General features: G+C 44.3%; 1 protein-coding gene and 1 long non-coding RNA gene across 2 annotated transcripts in view; both read right to left on the bottom strand.

The window, feature by feature from the left end:
* The window catches only part of LOC124024727 (protein NLRC3-like), a 9273-nt gene extending 8913 nt beyond the window's left edge, over positions 1-360 (bottom strand). Inside the window, exon 1 of the mRNA XM_046338528.1 lies at positions 353-360. The gene's annotated coding sequence lies outside the window, so the exon portion shown is untranslated. The remainder of the gene's footprint in view (positions 1-352) is intronic.
* Positions 361-1560: 1200 nt separating this feature from the next.
* Positions 1561-12502, bottom strand: LOC124024728. The gene is made up of 3 exons (XR_006837054.1): positions 11990-12502; positions 8475-8523; positions 1561-1618 (listed from the first exon to the last, which is right to left on the bottom strand). It is a non-coding gene; the product is annotated as an uncharacterized LOC124024728 (long non-coding RNA).
* Positions 12503-18320: the final 5818 nt, after the last annotated feature.

Below are 18320 nucleotides of genomic sequence, written 5' to 3'. Positions count from 1 at the left end.
CCATGTCTGGTGTTTCACCTCAGATACATTACTACATAATGAGACCATGTCTGGTGTTTCACTCAGATAAATTACTACATAAGGAGACCATGTCTGGTGTTTCACCTCAGATACATTACTACATAATGAGACCATGTCTGGTGTTTCACCTCAGATACATTACTACATAATGAGACCATGTCTGGGGTTTCACCTCAGATACATTACTACATAATGAGACCATGTCTGGGGTTTCACCTCAGATACATTACTACATAAGGAGACCATGTCTGGTGTTTCACCTCAGATACATTACTACATAATGAGACCACTTCTGGTATTTCACCTCAAGATTAACAGCTTTGGTGTTTACCTCTTTCTTCACGACCATCTTCTCTGTCTCAAGTGAATCAAGAGATGTGGGGGTCTGGAAGAATAACAAACATGGATACATATAGTATCAATGAGACCATGTCTGGTGTTTCACCAATCAGATACCCTACATAATGGTCTCAATCTTACTACAACTCATGAGACCTCCCTTTGCACTGATAACAGCACCCCCTTTGGCCTGAATCTGGTACTACAACATGGAGACCACCCTTTGCACTGATAACAGCACTTCCAATGAGACCTGTGTCATCAACATGGTACTACAACATGGAGACCTTCCTTTGCACTGATAACAGCACCCCTTTTTGGCCTCAATCTGGTGAACTACAACATGGAGTCCACACATGACTTGAAGCATTTCAGGAAACTCTGTCTCACATTTGGTCAAAGGACGTTCCCTTCACTGTTGACATTGTCACCCCTTTGGCCTGAATCTGGTACTCCTCCCTTCAGTGTCTCCCTCTTCTCATCCTCCTTTTACTGTCCTCCTCTTCTGTCCTCCCTTTACTGTCCCCCTTCATTTCTGTCCTCCATTTACTGTCACCCCTCTTCTCTCCTTCCTTCAGTGTCCCCCTCTTCTCTCCTTCCTTCAGTGTCCCCTCTTCTGTCCTTCCTTCAGTGTCCCCCTCTTCTCTCCTTCCTTCAGTGTCCCCCTCTTCTCTCCTTCCTTCAGTGTCCCCCTCTTCTCTCCTTCCTTCAGTGTCCCCCTCTTCTCTCCTTCCTTCAGTGTCCCCCTCTTCTCTCCTTCCTTCAGTGTCCCCCTCTTCTCTCCTTCCATCAGTGTCCCCCTCTTCTCTCCTTCCTTCAGTGTCCCCCTCTTCTCTCCTTCCTTCAGTGTCCCCCTCTTCTCTCCTTCCTTCAGTGTCCCCCTCTTCTCTCCTTCCTTCAGTGTCCCCCTCTTCTCTCCTTCCTTCAGTGTCCCCCTCTTCTCTCCTTCCTTCAGTGTCCCCCTCTTCTCTCCTTCCTTCAGTGTCCCCCTCTTCTCTCCTTCCTTCAGTGTCCCCCTCTTCTCTCCTTCCTTCAGTGTCCCCTCTTCTCTCCTTCCTTCAGTGTCCCCCTCTTCTCTCCTTCCTTCAGTGTCCCCCTCTTCTCTCCTTCCTTCAGTGTCCCCCTCTTCTCTCCTTCCTTCAGTGTCCCCTCTTCTCTCCTTCCTTCAGTGTCCCCCTCTTCTCTCCTTCCTTCAGTGTCCCCCTCTTCTCTCCTCCTTTTGGAGCAGTTGCTCCCCATCTCTTTGTCTCTATGAGATCTGTGAGTGAACACAGAAAATAAATCCCAGTATATTGATTTGTATGATATAATATGTAGAAAAACTACTAAATACAATTGCAGATGTTTTTACAATAGCAAAATACAATTCATGAAGGATACAAATGTGTCATTTGACTTGTATTTATGTGTTTAGCATTGACAGGAAATGAAAATCCCCAAATAAACTTGTTGCTGTGAAGTGACTGTTAATGCAATGTCATGACTTCGACTTTCCATCTTACTGTCACAGAAACAGGAAGTGACTATGGGTGCCATTTTCATATAGAAAACCCCCAGATTCGCTTTCACAAAATGGCGCCCTATGTGTCCAAAACAATGCATCACACTTGAAGAACTTGTGTTGTCATTTCCGGTCACAACTTGTGGACTTGTTTACGTGCTGCTTGCGGTTTGTTGCTAACGTTACTTTACTACCAGCCAACTTTACAGTTTTTCCTTTTTATTTTTGAAAATAGTTTTTTGTATCTTTTTTTTCTTCCCCTCCACTTTTTCTCCCCGGACACTTTATCTGGACATGGTTCTACAGGACCTCCGGCATTAAGCAACGAGTCGGAGTCAGAGGCCGAGCCTTCTCTGGTCTCTCCTCCATCCATTACTGTATCTGAGCCGCCGAAGCCTCCCTCCCTTACCTCTGACAAATTGAAAACTCTAGTCATTGGCGACTCCATTTCCCTCACTTCCAAGGCAGTTATAGTCAATGAACTAATCACTGATCATAATCTTGATTGGCCTGACTGAAGCATGGCTTAAGCCTGATGAATTGACTGTGTTAAATGAGGCCTCTCCTCTTGGTTACACTAGTGACCATATCCCCCGAGCATCCCGCAAAGGCAGAGGTGTCGCGAACATTTACGATAGCAAATTTCAATTTACAAAAACAAATGACTGCGTTTTCATCTTTTGAGCTTCTAGTCATGAAATCTATGCAGCCTACTCAATCACTTTTTATAGCTACTGTTTACAGGCCTCCTGGGCCGTATACAGTGTTCCTTACTGAGTTCCCTGGATTCCTATCAGACCTTGTAGTCCTGGCAGATAATATTCACATTTTTGGTGACTTAAATATTCACATAGAAAATTCCACATACCCACACCAAAAGTCTTTCGGAGCCATCATCGACTCGGTGGGTTTTGTCCAACATGTCTCTGGACCCACTCACTGTCACAGTCATACGCTGGACCTAGTTTTGTCCCGTGGAATAAATATTGTGGATCTTAATGTTTTTCCTCATAATCCTAGATTATCGGACCACCATTTTATTACATTTGCAACAAATAAGCTGTTTAGACCACAAACAAGGATCATTTAAAGTTGTGCTATAAATTCTCAGACAACACAAAGATTCCTAGATGCCCTTCCAGACTCCCTCCACCTACCCAAGGACATCAGAGTACAAAAATCGGTTAACCACCTATCTGAGGAACTACATTTAACCTTGTGTAATAAGTCGCTCTGGATAAGAGCGTCTGCTAAATGACTTAAATGTAAATGTAAATGTAGATGCAGTCACACCCCTAAAAACAATAAACATTTGTCATAAGAAACTAGCTCTCTGTTATACTCTGTAGAGCATGAACCTACTCTCCTGTAGGTTCATGCTCTACAACATCCGCAGAGTACGACCCTGCCTCACACAGGAAGCGGCGCAGGTCCTAATCCAGGCACTTGTCATCTCCCGTCTGGATTACTGCAACTCGCTGTTGGCTGGGCTCCCTGCCTGTGCCATTAAACCCCTACAACTCATCCAGAACGCCGCAGCCCGTCTGGTGTTCAACCTTCCCAAGTTCTCTCACGTCACCCTCTCACGTCACCCCGCTCCTCCGCTCTCTCCACTGGCTTCCAGTTGAAGCTCGCATCCGCTACAAGACCATGGTGCTTGCCTACGGAGCTGTGAGGGGAACGGCACCTCAGTACCTCCAGGCTCTGATCAGGCCCTACACCCAAACAAGGGCACTGCGTTCATCCACCTCTGGCCTGCTCGCCTCCCTACCACTGAGGAAGTACAGTTCCCGCTCAGCCCAGTCAAAACTGTTCGCTGCTCTGGCCCCCCAATGGTGGAACAAACTCCCTCACGACGCCAGGACAGCGGAGTCAATCACCACCTTCCGGAGACACCTGAAACCCCACCTCTTTAAGGAATACCTAGGATAGGATAAGTAATCCATCTCACCCCCCCCCCTTTAAGATTTAGATGCACTATTGTAAAGTGACTGTTCTACTGGATGTCATAAGGTGAATGTACCAATTTGTAAGTCGCTCTGGATAAGAGCGTCTGCTAAATGACTTAAATGTAAATGTAAATGTAAACGTTATACAGAAAATACCTGAGCCCTGAAGCTTCCAGAATATTGGATCGGAAATCCACCAAACAGGAAGTCTTCTGACTAGCTTAGAAAGATAGTGCCGTGCAGTATCGAAGAGCTCTCACTGCTGCTCGATCATCCTATTTTTCCAACTTAATTGAAGAGAATAAGAACAATCCAAAATGTATTTTTGATACTGTCGCAAAGCGAACCTAAAAGCAATGGATTCAGCGAGTGCTAGCTGGCTGTACTACAGACACCTGTCGTCGTCATGGGAAAGACTCAGTGTTATCTTTTCGTAAAACAACTGATTGCAGTAAAGAGCCAACCTGGATACTAAGGAGATCCTGAGGGAAATTGACGAGTACCAACAGCTTTACGCCATGGAGGAACAACATACTCAATCATGATACTAAGGAGATCCTGAGGGAAATCGACGAGTACCAACAGCTTTACGCCATGGAGGAACAACATACTCAATCATGATACTAAGGAGATCCTGAGGGAAATCGACGAGTACCAACAGCTTTACGCCATGGAGGAACAACATACTCAATCATGGAAAGATCTGACTACCGTACTAAAGAACTTTAATCTGAAAAAAAGAAAAACAGATTCATCTACAGACACGGACGACTTACTTACCTTTGAAGTAGAGGCTAGAATCCATGAAACACTGGAAAAGTTGTGTGAGAAGATAGCAGAAGACACGCTCCAAGGAGAAAACAAGGCACTCACAGCCAAGGTAAAAATCCAAGGAGAAAACAAGGCACTCACAGCCAAGGTAAAAATCCAAGGAGAAAACAAGGCACTCACAGCCAAGGTAAAAATCCAAGGAGAAAACAAGGCTCTCACAGCCAAGGTAAAAATCCAAGGAGAAAACAAGGCACTCACAGCCAAGGTAAAAATCCAAGGAGAAAACAAGGCACTCACAGCCAAGGTAAAAATCCACGATTCCAACATGGATGGTCTACTCAGGGAAAACAGGGTGATGGAGTCGCTACTTGTAGCATGAAAATCTAATTGGACGCATCCAATAATCCAGATGGCGTGATCAGTGGGGGAAGGGAGCTTAAAGAGACCAAATTCGGTCTCAATGACCAATTTCCAACGTAGATAAATGAACGTTGTAAGAGACTGTATCCTCTACAATGTCAACAAAGGGTAAAGGGTAAGCGTGGTTTTCTCACTGTGGACAAACTCTTTATAGATGGACAGCTATTCCGAGACAGCTCCATTACACCATGGCTGTACTATATTCTATAGGGACTTCAGGTGACGAAAAAAAGAAAGTATTGGAACTGTAAAATTATCTGAACACTATTAAGTGGATGTGAACACCACACCTACTCAATTACATGCTCGCATACACATACAGACTTATACATACACACACCTGATCTCACTCTCTTCTCTCACTCTCTCTTTCTCTCTTTTCTCTTTTCTTCTCTATTGTCGAGATGTTTTATAACTTCATGTCTATTGTCGAGATGTTTTATCACTTAATGTCTATTGTCGAGATGTTTTATAACTCCATGTCTATTGTCGAGAGATTTTATAACTTCATGTCTATTGTCGAGATGTTTTATCACTTCATGTCTATTGTCGAGATGTTTTATAACTCCATGTCTATTGTCGAGAGATTTTTTCACTTCATGTCTATTGTCGAGAACTGTTTTATAACTCCATGTCTATTGTCGAGAGATTTTTTCACTTCATGTCTATTGTCGAGATGTTTTATCACTTCATGTCTATTGTCGAGATGTTTTATCACTTAATGTCTATTGTCGAGATGTTTTATAACTTCATGTCTATTGTCGAGATGTTTTATAACTTAATGTCTATTGTCGAGATGTTTTATAACTTAATGTCTATTGTCGAGATGTTTTATAACTTAATGTCTATTGTCGAGATGTTTTATAACTTAATGTCTATTGTCGAGATGTTTTATCACTTAATGTCTATTGTCGAGATGTTTTATAACTTCATGTCTATTGTCGAGATGTTTTATCACTTAATGTCTATTGTCGAGATGTTTTATAACTCCATGTATATTGTCGAGATGTTTTATAACTTAATGTGTTTATTATTTGTCTATTTTTTATGTATTTAGAAGCAAGATATCAGAACACAGATATCAGAACACAGATATCAGAACACAGATATCAGAATAGGGGCATTGGGGGAATAATAACATATTGTACGGAATACATTTGTACTGTAGTGAAGCCGTATGCTATGGTACCTACACGTACGCTACGGTCACAAGACACAGGCCTCCTTACTGTCCCTAGAATGTCTAAGCAAACAGCTGGAGGCAGGGCTTTCTCCAATGGAGCTGCATTTTATTAGAATGCTCTGCCTACCTATGTGAGAAACGCAGATTCGGCCTCGACCTTTAAGTCTTTACTGAAGTCTCATCTCTTCAGAAAGACCTATGATTGAATGTAGTCTGGCCCATGAGTGTGAAGGTGAACGGAAAGGCACTGGAGCGACGAACCGCCCTTGCTGTCTCTGTCTCTCTCTACTGTGATTCTCTGCCTCTAACCTGGGGGCTGAGTCACTAGCTTACTGGTGCTCTTTCATGCCGTCCCTTGGAGGGGTGCGTCATTTGAGTGAGTTGAGTCACTGACATGATCTTCTTGTCCGGGTTGGCGCCCCCCTCAGGTTCGTGCCGTGGGGGACATCTTTGTGGGCTATACTCAGCTTTGTCTCAGGGTAGTAAGTTGGTGGTTTGAAGATATCCCTCTAGTGGTGTGGGGGCTGTGCATATGCAAAGTGGGTTGGGTTATATCCTGCCTGGTTGGCCCTGTCCGGGGGTATCGTCAGTGTCTCCCGACCCCTCCTGTCTCAGCCTCCAGTATTTGTGCTGCAGTAGTTTATGTGTAGGGGGGCTAGGGTCAGTCTGTTATATCTGGAGTACTTCTCCTGTCTTAACCCGTGTCTTGGTTGAATTTAAGTATGCTCCCTCTAATTCTTTCTCTCTCCCTCTCCCTCTCCCTCCCCTCCAGGAGGACCTGAGCCCTGGGACCATGCCTCAGGACTACCTGACCTGATGACTCCTTGCTGTCCCCAGTCCACCTGGTTGTGCTGCTGCTCCAGTTTCAACTGTTCTGCATGCGGCTATGGAACCCTGACCTGTTCACTGGACGTGCTACCTGTCCCAGACCTGCTGTTTTCAACTCTCTTTACTGTACCTCCTATTGACAAAGCTTTTGTCCGGTTGAAATATTATTGATTATTTATGACAAAAACAATCGGAGTGTTTATACTAAATTTTATTGTACTTTTTAAAACTTTTTGTCTGGAATTAGTGCACACGCCTTCTGCATTCCGATTACTGGACAAAACACGCAAACAAAAAGGAGGTTTTTGGTCATAAAGAGGGACATTATCGAACAAAACAAACATTTATTGTTTAACATGGAGACCTGGGAGTGCCACCAGAAGAAGATCATCAAAGGTAAGTGATTAATTTTAATGCTATTTCTGACTTTAGTGACACCTCTCCTTGTTTGGAAAATGGCTGTATGAGTTTCTGTGGCTAGGTGATGACTCCTTGCTGTCCCCAGTCCACGTGGTCGTGCTGCTGCTCCAGTTTCAGCTAATGGACTTGAAAACGGGTAGAATTTACTCCAAAATGCATTGTGGTTGCATGAGAATGCTGCAATTTTGCCAAGGCAGAAATGCATTGTGGAGACCGAGAAACTCAATGGCAGCAACGGATGCATCAATACAGGCTACAAACCTATTTGAACATCATCAATACAGGCTACAAACCTATTTGAACATCATCAATACAGGCTACAAACCTATTTGAACATCATCAATACAGGCTACAAACCTATTTGAACGTCATCAATACAGGCTACAAACCTATTTGAACATCATCAATACAGGCTACAAACCTATTTGAACATCATCAATACAGGCTACAAACCTATTTGAACATAATCAATACAGGCTACAAACCTATTTGAACATCGATGTTTGTTGCTACACCTTCTGGTGTTTTGTAACAGTCTCTTTCTATTCATCAAACGGCACATTTTGAAAACTGGAATTATTACGAACGTGCGTTGAGGAGGAGCATTTTGAAGTAATCAGAAGAAAACAATGTCTGGTTGTGTTTAAGCTACATTTAAAAGCTAATGCATTTAAAAAAAAGTGAAATGACAAATATTTACTATTAGACCCACAGAGATCCTTTTAATGTAATGGGGATTCTGTAATTCTATAGATCCTTTTACTGTAATGGGGATTCTGTAATTCTATAGATCCTTTTACTGTAATGGGGATTCTGTAATTATTTTGATCATTTTACTGTCATGGGGATTCTGTAATTCTATAGATCATTTTACTGTAATGGGGATTCTGTAATTCTATAGATCCTTTTAATGTAATGGGGATTCTGTAATTCTATAGATCATTTTACTGTAATGGGGATTCTGTAATTCTATAGATCCTTTTAATGTAATAGGGATTCTGTAATTCTATGATTAGCTCCATAACACATCTACATACATTACCTTCTCATGTTGGTCCAGAAACATGATGGCTACTGATTGGCTGAATACCCTGGGCACAGGGAGGGGGAGAGGGGGTGGAGTTGTCAACAAATTAGCATGACAGAAATATGACGGCAAGTTTTTTTTTTAAATGTCAGTTTCTTAGAGAAGATAGAGTTCCTCTAGTAAGTATCTAGACCCTTCAACTCTTTGTTCCCACATTTTGTTGCGCTAATCAGTGGGATTGAAACTGATTTAATTGTCTTTTTTTGTCATTGATCAACACAGAATACTCCATAATGTCAAATTGAAACAAAGATTCTATGCATTTTTTAACTAAAATATAGTCATTCGCCCCAAATTAGTTCAGAAGTCAATAAGTTACACGGATTCAATCTGTTTGAAATAATTGAGATTGACGTGATTTTTGAATGACTATCCCTTCCTTTGTGGCCCATACATACAACATCTGTCTGTACAACAAGTACTGCCACGTCTGTGCAACAAGTACTGCCACGTCTGTACATACAACATCTGTCTGAACAACAAGTACTGCCACGTCTGTACAACAAGTACTGCCACGTCTGTACAACAGGTACTGCCACGTCTGTACAACAGGTACTGCCACGTCTGTACAACATGTACTGCCACGTCTGTACAACAAGTACTGCCACGTCTGTACAACAAGTACTGCCACGTCTGTACAACAAGTACTGCCACGTCTGTACAACAAGTACTGCCACGTCTGTACAACAAGTACTGCCACGTCTGTACAACAAGTACTGCCACGTCTGTACAACAAGTACTGCCACGTCTGTACAACAAGTGTTGCATTTCATGCACAGATCCAACTACAAAGACCCGGGAGCTTTATGAACGACTCATAAAGAGGGGCAGTGATTGGTCGATGGGTAACAATAGCAAATCAGACATTGAATATCTGTTTAAGCACGGCCAAGTTAATAATGATGCTGTGGATGATGAATTATACCCATCAGACACATCAGACACAGTCGTCCTTCTGAATTGAGCTGCAGGACAGAAAGCAAACCGCATATGGATGTCCCCATGAGACCACTGATAAGATCATTACAATTAGCTTTTCGCTTTAGCGCCGTCTGTATCTAATAGAGCAGATGTAGTCTGATGTGTGGTAGTCAGGACGTCTGTACCTAGTAGAGCAGATGTAGTCTGATGTGTGGTAGTCAGCCGTCTGTATCTAATAGAGCAGATGTAGTCTGATGCGTGGTAGTCAGGACGTCTGTACCTAATAGAGCAGATGTAGTCTGAGGTGTGGAAGTCAGGACGTCTGTATCTAATAGAGCAGATGTAGTCTGATGCGTGGTAGTCAGGACGTCTGTACCTAATAGAGCAGATGTAGTCTGAGGTGTGGAAGTCAGGACGTCTGTACCTAATAGAGCAGATGTAGTCTGAGGTGTGGAAGTCAGGACGTCTGTACCTAATAGAGCAGATGTAGTCTGAGGTGTGGAAGTCAGGACGTCTGTACCTAATAGAGCAGATGTAGTCTGAGGTGTGGAAGTCAGGACGTCTGTACCTAATAGAGCAGATGTAGTCTGAGGTGTGGAAGTCAGGACGTCTGTACCTAGTAGAGCAGATGTAGTCTGATGTGTGGTAGTCAGGACGTCTGTACCTAATAGAGCAGATGTAGTCTGATATGTGGTAGTCAGGACGTCTGTACCTAATAGAGCAGATGTAGTCTGATGTGTGGTAGTCAGGACGTCTGTACCTAATAGAGCAGATGTAGTCTGATGTGTGGTAGTCAGGACGTCTGTACCTAATAGAGCAGATGTAGTCTGATGTGTGGTAGTCAGCCGTCTGTATCTATTAGAGCAGATGTAGTCTGATGTATGGCAGTCAGCTGTCTGTATCTATTAGAGCAGATGTAGTCTGATGTGTGGCAGTCAGCTGTCTGTACCTAGTAGAGCAGATGTAGTCTGATGTGTGGTAGTCAGCCGTCTGTATCTATTAGAGCAGATGTAGTCTGATGTGTGGCAGTCAGCCGTCTGGCAGGAGAGAGTCATTGGGAGGGAGAAGTTCTGACTGAATGCACATTTGAGAACTAGAACGGTACATTTACTTTGTGCTTTTTTTATTGATCAATCACAAGTGGGGCGACCTAATGGGTGGGCCGCCACTGGTCCCCCCCCAAACAATTTCAGCACCTGAACAGTGGCCAAAACTATCTCTCTGTCTTACTACAGTATGTGTAGCCTATGTATCTGATGCTGTCTGGACAACAAGAGTACGTCTTTTCAGATAGATGGTCTACACATTCTGTGACAGAGGAGCGTTGTTTCGCTCGCTTGGACGCTTTATCTAAGATAGATTTTCTGTTGGTGCGCGTCTTGGTCAAATAAATGATAGATTTTGGACAGGCAAGGAGGTACGGTAGGGCGGCCCAGACCCCCTAAGGCAAGCCCATAACACTGGCCCTGCCTTTTATTGACACCTGTGGTGCATATGTACAGTAACGTACAGTAATGGACAGTTAAGGCAGAACATTATCAAAGTTTGTTGAACTGCAATTCATGGGCATCTCTGCTGAAACCAACAAGTAATACAGAAAGTCCTGTACAGGGAAGAAATTCCATCTACTTTCACACCTGTTCATAATGAAATCAGATATAGTCCGCCCTCTACAGGCCAGATGACAGAAGCACACTCACAGACGCACTACGACAGATATACTGTCCTGAATCCCACTACCCAATCACATACATATCACCACACATCCTGATTGGAGGATGCTGTCTGGAGAGGTGAGCAACAGTCATTCTACCACTGGAGGGCGATCTCCCTCCATATCAGACTTTGTGTCCAGTGACACAACCTGACTACATGGGAGAATGTCAATTGGTTACTCCCTTGTGTCCTCTCCTTGTCTCCTTCTCAAAGCCCATTGGAGGAGAAGGTCAGAGGGGAGGGACTTCCCAATGGCTCCTGACAGATGAATGTAACTCTTCACCCAGTACTACCAAAGACTGAATCCTAGCAATTACGGGTGACATTTTCCAGGTGCAAAACTGTTCATAACGTTTACAATTTTGCTGTGAAGTGACATCATGCAACGACAAGACTTTACTGCTGATTTTACTGTTGCAGAAACAGAAAGTGACTATGGGCACCATTTTTGTGGTGCAAAAGAGCACAGATCTGTGTTTAAAAAAAATATTTGATTGTTTTTCTATTTTATGTATTAATAATAACAATGCAACACACTTGAAGAAGGACAAAGCAAGATATTCTGACAAAAATGGCTATGAATAAGGAAATAATAAACGGTTTGAGGGTTAGTGAATAGGATTAATTTTAAATTACACCTCTTCTTTCTCTCCTCTTTTACCTCCTTTCTCACTCATCCATATTCCTCTCTTCTTCTCTTTTTATCCTTCTTGTCCCCTATTGGTCTCCTATTCATCTGGTGATTTAATCATTGAGTGCATTTGACTTCCTCTTTTATCATATCATCTGAACATATTATTAAACTGAACTGTTTACTGAAGTAGGTTTCTTACCCTTCTGGTGAAGTTATTAGTAAGGTTAGTTTTTCTCAGAGTTGTGGTTTCATCTCTGCCATGCTGTTACTGAGACAACAGGAAGTAGCTATGTGACTGTGTCAGCAACACATTTGTGAAAAAAGGAAACGCCTCTTTGTACATCCTGTTGTTTTGGTTTCTGTCAAGAACGCTTCTTACTTTTCCCCAACGCAGTTAAGCCAAAACCACACCCCATTATTCAGAGGAGTGTTCTACTAGGCTCCCATTGGCTAGCTAGCATTGTCACACCCATGTATTTAATTTTAGAGTTTGAATGAGTTGTAAAAATGTCCCAGAGTACTCTGTTGAATTCCCTCAATTGAAGGCCAGCTAAGTTAACCTAGGCTACTTAATGTTACTAGCTCGGTATTTGAAGTTGTTATATTATCAGTAGTAGTCTATTATCAGGTAAAAGCATATGCTTATTATTCAGAATTTCTCAAATATATATTATAATCATTCAGTCGAATACGCTATGCTACAGCCATTGAATCTGTCTTTGAGTGTTAACCTTTTGCGTGTAGGGGCAGTATTTTTCGTACCCATTTGAAAGTGCCTATTTCTCAGCCACAGAAACTAGAATATGCATATAATTGTCAGATTGGAAGCACACTCAAAACACTCTAAAGTTTCCAAAACTGTAAAAAATAATTCCTCAAGCATACAAGTATTTTACACCATTTTAAAGATAGAATTCTCGTTAATCCAGCCACAGTGTCCGATTTCAAAATTGCTTTACGACGAAAGCACAACAAACGATTATGTTAGGTCAACACCAATTCACAGAAAAACACAGCCATTTTTCCAGCCAAAGAGAGGAGTCACAAAAAGCACAAATAGAGATAAAATTAATCACTAATCTTTGATGATCTTCATCAGATGACACTCACAGGACTTCATGTTACATAATACATGTATGTTTTGTTTGATAAAGGTCATATTTAAAAAATCAGAGTTTACATTGGCACGTTACGTTCAGTAGTTCTAAAACATGCAGTGGTTTTGCAGAGAGCCACATCAATTTACAGAAATACTCATCATAAATGTTAATGAAAATAAAAGTGTTCCACATGGAATTAGAGATATACTTCTCCTTAATGCAACTGCTGTGTCAGATTTAGAAAAAAACTTTATGGAAAAAGCAAACCATGCAATAATCTGAGTACAGCGTTCAGACAACAAAGCAGCCAAAAAGATATCCGCCATATTGGGTAGTCAACATTAGTCAGAAATAGCGTTATAAATATTCGCTTACCTTTGATGATCTTCATCATATTGTACTCCCAGAAATCCCAGTTTCACCATAAATGTTTGATTTGTTCGATAATGTCCATCATTTATGTCCAAATAGCTTATTTTGTGAGGGCGTTTAGTACACAAATCCAAACGAGCATTCAGGTCCAGATGAACGTCAGACGAAAAGTTCGAAAAGTTATGTTACAGGTTGTAGAAAAATTTAAAACTAAGTATAGAATCAATCTTTAGGATGCTTTTATCATAAATCTTCAATAACGTTCCACCCGGAGAATTCCTATGTCTGTAGAAAAGCAATGGAATGCAGGTCGCTCTCATGTGAAATGCGAGTGACCAGCACTTGACTCTCTGCCAGACACCTGACTCATTCAGCTCTCATTCTCTCCCACTTCACAGTTTGAAGCCTCAAACCAGTTTCTAAAGACGGTTGACATCTAGTGGAAGCCGTTGTAAGTGCAACATAAACAATATCCCAATGTATCTCCAATGGGAGCTGAACTAAAAAACTACAAGCCTCAGATTTCTCACTTCCTGTTTGGATTTTTTTCTCAGGTTTTTGCCTGCCATATGAGTTCTGTTATACTCACAGACATCATTCAAACAGTTTTAACTTCAGAGTGTTTTCTATCCAATACTACTAATAATTAGCATATATTAGCATCTGGGACAGAGTAGCAGGCAGTTTACTCTGGGCACCTTATTCATCCAAGCTACTCAATACTGCCCCCCTGTCACCAATAACTTTTAACAAACAGGCAGTTTTATGCCAGACTGACTTACATAGCACCGCCCATTTTTCACAATTGAAGAGAGATTTGTACTATGAATAAAATTGGCTGAAAGAAACCGCAATCCAAGAAAAGCTTACTGCGCAGTGACATGTATAGTGGGTTCATCAGGTCTCGGTGGATCATTCAGCAGAATGCCATTTTTGATTGTAATGTTGTGGATCACACTGCAAGTCTTGACAATGTAGCAAACCTAAAAGGGTTTTGCCTACATCCTGCAGCTGCGGTTTGAGTCAAGAATTGATGTGTTGATCTGTTGTTGTTTCAGGGCTGCGTCAGTCAAAACATGCGGTGCAGCTGAAGCGCTCGACCAAAGAGGACATCCTTCTGGTAGGCCTGGGTCAGAGGGGTCAGATGACACCCTTCTGGTAGGCCTGGGTCAGAGGACACCCTTCTGGTAGGCCTGGGTCAGAGGACACCCTTCTGGTAGGCCTGGGTCAGAGGACACCCTTCTGGTAGGTCTGTGGCTGAGGAACACCGCCCGAACAAGAAGAGGAACCGACTTCGGTGGAAGTCGCGACAGTTAGAGTGGATGGTCAGAGGACACCCTTCTGGTAGGCCTGGGTCAGAGGGTTCAGAGGACACCCTTCTGGTAGGCCTGGGTCAGAGGACACCCTTCTGGTAGGCCTGGGTCAGAGGACACCCTTCTGGTAGGTCTGTGGCTGAGGGGTCAGAGGACACCCTTCTGGTAGGCCTGGGTCAGAGGGTTCAGAGAACACCCTTCTTGTAGGCCTGGGTCAGAGGGGTCAGAGGACACCCTTCTGGTAGGCCTGGGTCAGAGGACACCCTTCTGGTAGGCCTGGGTCAGAGGACACCCTTCTGGTAGGTCTGGGGCTGAGAGGTCAGAGGACACCCTTCTTGTAGGCCTGGGTCAGAGGGGTCAGAGGACACCCTTCTGGTAGGCCTGGGTCAGAAGGGTCAGAGGACATCCTTCTGGTAGGCCTGGGGCTGATGACACCCTTCTGGTAGGTCTGGGTCAGAGGACACCCTTCTGGTAGGCCTGGGTCAGAGGACACCCTTCTGGTAGGCCTGGGATTACAATACATGGAAGAACAGAGGACACCCTTCTGGTAGGCCTGGGGCTGAGGGGTTAGAGGACACCCTTCAGGTTGGCCTGGGGCTGATGACACCCTTCTGGTAGGTCTGTGGCTGAGGGGTCAGAGGACACCTTTCTGGTAGGCCTGGGTCAGAGGACACCCTTCTGGTAGGCCTGGGTCAGAGGACACCCTTCTGGTAGGCCTGGGTCAGAGGACACCCTTCTGGTAGGTCTGTGGCTGAGGGGTCAGAGGACACCCTTCTGGTAGGCCTGGGTCAGAGGGTTCAGAGGACACCCTTCTGGTAGGCCTGGGTCAGAGGACACCCTTCTGGTAGGCCTGGGTCAGAGGACACCCTTCTGGTAGGCCTGGGTCAGAGGACACCCTTCTGGTAGGTCTGTGGCTGAGGGGTCAGAGGACACCCTTCTGGTAGACCTGGGTCAGAGGGTTCAGAGGACACCCTTCTTGTAGGCCTGGGTCAGAGGGGTCAGAGGACACCCTTCTGGTAGGCCTGGGTCAGAGGGGTCAGAGGACATCCTTCTGGTAGGCCTGGGGCTGATGACACCCTTCTGGTAGGTCTGGGGCTGAGGGTTCAGAGGACATCCTTCTGGTAGGCCTGGGGCTGATGACACCCTTCTGGTAGGTCTGGGGCTGAGAGGTCAGAGGACACCCTTCTTGTAGGCCTGGGTCAGAGGGGTCAGAGGACACCCTTCTGGTAGGCCTGGGTCAGAGGGGTCAGAGGACATCCTTCTGGTAGGCCTGGGGCTGATGACACCCTTCTGGTAGGTCTGGGTCAGAGGACACCCTTCTGGTAGGCCTGGGTCAGAGGACACCCTTCTGGTAGGCCTGGGTCAGAGGACACCCTTCTGGTAGGCCTGGGGCTGAGGGGTTAGAGGACACCCTTCAGGTTGGCCTGGGGCTGATGACACCCTTCTGGTAGGTCTGTGGCTGAGGGGTCAGAGGACACCCTTCAGGTAGGCCTGGGTCAGAGGGTTCAGAGGACACCCTTCTTGTAGGCCTGGGTCAGAGGGGTCAGAGGACACCCTTCTGGTAGGCCTGGGTCAGAGGGGTCAGAGGACATCCTTCTGGTAGGCCTGGGGCTGATGACACCCTTCTGGTAGGTCTGGGGCTGAGGGGTCAGAGGACACCCTTCTGGTAGGCCTGGGTCAGAGGACACCCTTCTGGTAGGCCTGGGGCTGAGGGGTTAGAGGACACCCTTCAGGTTGGCCTGGGGCTGAGGACACCCTTCTGGTAGGCCTGGGTCAGAGGACACCTTTCTGGTAGGCCTGGGTCAGAGGACACCCTTCTGGTAGGCCTGGGTCAGAGGACACCCTTCTGGTAGGCCTGGGTCAGAGGGGTCAGAGGACACCCTCCTGGTAGGCCTGGGTCAGATGGGTCAGAGGACACCCTTCTGGTAGGTCTGGGGCAGAGGGGTCAGAGGACACCCTTCTGGTAGGTCTGGGGCAGAGGGGTCAGAAGCTAGCTTTAGCAGCAGGGCTTAGATATCAGCAGAAATCAGTAACACAACTGGTGTTATCACTTGTTTGCATGCTATGTTCCCACCAGGTTCTCAAACTTCTTCTACCTGCCACAGAGAACAAAGAGGTTGTACATCTGCTAACAGCCATGTAGAAAAAAGAGGTTGTACATCTGCTAACAGCCACGTAAAACAAAGAGGTTGTACATCTGCTAACAGCCACGTAAAACAAAGAGGTTGTACATCTGCTAACAGACACATAGAACAAAGAGGTTGTACATCTGCTAACAGCCACGTAGAACAAAGAGGTTGTACATCTGCTAACAGACATGTAGAACAAAGAGGTTGTACATCTGCTAACAGACATGTAGAACAAAGAGGTTGTACATCTTCTAACAGCCACGTAGAACAAAGAGGTTGTACATCTGCTAACAGACACGTAGAACAAAGAGGTTGTACATCTGCTAACAGCCACGTAGAACAAAGAGGTTGTACATCTGCTAACAGACACGTAAAACAAAGAGGTTGTACATCTGCTAACAGGAGGTTATACATCTGCTAACAGACACGTAGAACAAAGAGGTTATACATCTGCTAACAGACACGTAGAACAAAGAGGTTGTACATCTGCTAACAGACACGTAGAACAAAGAGGTTGTACATCTGCTAACAGACACGTAGAACAAAGAGGTTGTACATTTGCTAACAGCCATGTAGAACAAAGAGGTTGTACATCTGCTAACAGACATGTAGAACAAAGAGGTTGTACATCTGCTAACAGCCACGTAGAACAATGAGGTTGTACATTGCTATAAAAGCTGAGACGCTACTCTTCTTCGTTGGATTCTTTAACTCTGTACCATTGAGCGATTGCTAACTTCTCCATAATTGCAATTCTTAGAATAAAGTTGTTGTTTGAAGAATCTACAGTCCCTTCCTTTTGATTAGAATTTCCATGACAACCATTACACAGGTACACCTTGTTCTGGGTACAATAAAAGCCCACTCTAAAATGTGCAGTTTTGTCACACAACACAATGACACAGATGTCTCAAGTTTTGAGGGTAGCAGGCAATTGGTATGCTGACTGCAGGAATGTCCACCAGAGCTGTTGCCAGACAGTCATTGCTAATTGCTAGGTTTAAAGGAGACATGAGAGGGGCCATAATGAAGCTTGGGAGGGGCTGAGTGCAGGGAAACGATCGCATGTGACAGTACCGATAAGGGGAGAAACCGTTGAAGGCTCACATCTGTTAGTTCCCTGCTTAGCAAGAATGATGCAATGTTTAGAGATAAGGAGGAAACTCCACCCAAAGTGGGGTATGAATACCACCCCGGGGGAAGCCATGTCTTTGTCTGATTTACAGCTGAAACGACCCATTGGGAAGAATTAAACTTGTTTAAGCTTCTCTAGTGTCCGTGAGTTATTTACTCTGCAAAATTTGAACCTAACACTAGATAGCATGAGTTCATATTATTCAACAATTGTCAATCCATAGGTAGCATCAATTAGCATCAGTTAACATTAGTCAACTATCGTCATTGAACAAAAATCCTGAGGCCCATTGTGAGGCCCATTGTGAGGCCCATTGTGAGGCCCATTGTGAGGCCCATTGTGAGGCCCATTTTTTAAAGGTATCTGTGACCAGCAGATGCATATCTGTATTCCCAGTCATTTGAAATGCATAGATTAGGGCCAAATGTATTTATTTAAATTAACCGATTTCCTCATTTAAACTGTCAAATCTTTGAAATTG

This window comes from Oncorhynchus gorbuscha, unplaced genomic scaffold (genome assembly GCF_021184085.1).
Source record: "Oncorhynchus gorbuscha isolate QuinsamMale2020 ecotype Even-year unplaced genomic scaffold, OgorEven_v1.0 Un_scaffold_1980, whole genome shotgun sequence".
Lineage (NCBI taxonomy): Eukaryota > Metazoa > Chordata > Actinopteri > Salmoniformes > Salmonidae > Oncorhynchus > Oncorhynchus gorbuscha.
The sequence above is the reverse complement of the archived record's forward strand: the minus strand, read 5'-3'. Positions and strand labels throughout refer to the sequence as shown.